Genomic DNA, 977 nt, shown 5'->3' with positions numbered 1-977 from the left:
TCTCTCTCTCTCTCTCTCTCTCTCTCTCTCTCTCACACACACACACACACACACAACACACACACCATTGCTCCAACAAAAGAAATGTCTCTTGAAACAAAAAGAGAGGATTGTGAAACTTCTTGAAGAAGGTAACTCTTCACACATGGTTGTTAAAGATGTGGGCTGTTCTCAGTCAGCTGTATCCAAGATATGGACCAAACACAAACAGCTCAATGGTTGTTAAAGACAAGTGTACTGGTAGACCAAGAAAGACATCAAGGCATCAAGACAAACAACTTAAGACCATTTGTCTTGAAAACTGAAAAAGTACAACTAAATAGATGAGTTGGAGCCAATGTTTGTGACTGAACTGTAAGAAATGTCCGTCCATCTGTTTTCCTCCTCTTATCCAGGGTAGGAACGTAGACCCACTGGTAAACTGAGAGCTTCACCTTCAGGCTCAGCTCTCTCTTCACCATGACAGACCGGTACAACACCCACATCACTGCAGACACAGCACCAATCCACCTGTYGAWCTCCYKCWCCATTCTTCCCTCATTCATGAACAAGACCCTGAGATACTTAAACTCCTCCACTTGGGGCAGGACCTCCTCCCTGACCTGGAGGTGGCACACTACCAGTTTCCAGCTCCAGACCATGGTCTGGGATTTGGAGGCACTGATCCTCATCCCATCTGAACGACTCCAGTGAGAGCTGGAGATCAGGATCTGATGAAGCCAACAGGACCACATCATCCACAAAAAGCAGAGATGTGATCCTAAGGCCACCAAAAAGGATCTCCTCAAAGTTATCTTCAGTGATGAGTCAAGAACCTACATTGGACAAGGTGATGATGCTGAACTTTAGTTTGGTGTCGTTCCAATGAGATTTATGAAGAGGACTGAAGAAAACAACCACATTTCCACAGTCCTTGATGATATGGGGCTGCATGTCAGGCAAAGGCACTGGGGAGATGACTGTGCTTCATTCTTCTA

Source organism: Austrofundulus limnaeus, unplaced genomic scaffold, assembly GCF_001266775.1.
Source record: "Austrofundulus limnaeus strain Quisiro unplaced genomic scaffold, Austrofundulus_limnaeus-1.0 Scaffold2137, whole genome shotgun sequence".
NCBI lineage: Eukaryota > Metazoa > Chordata > Actinopteri > Cyprinodontiformes > Rivulidae > Austrofundulus > Austrofundulus limnaeus.
Note: the sequence above shows the minus strand (reverse complement) of the source record.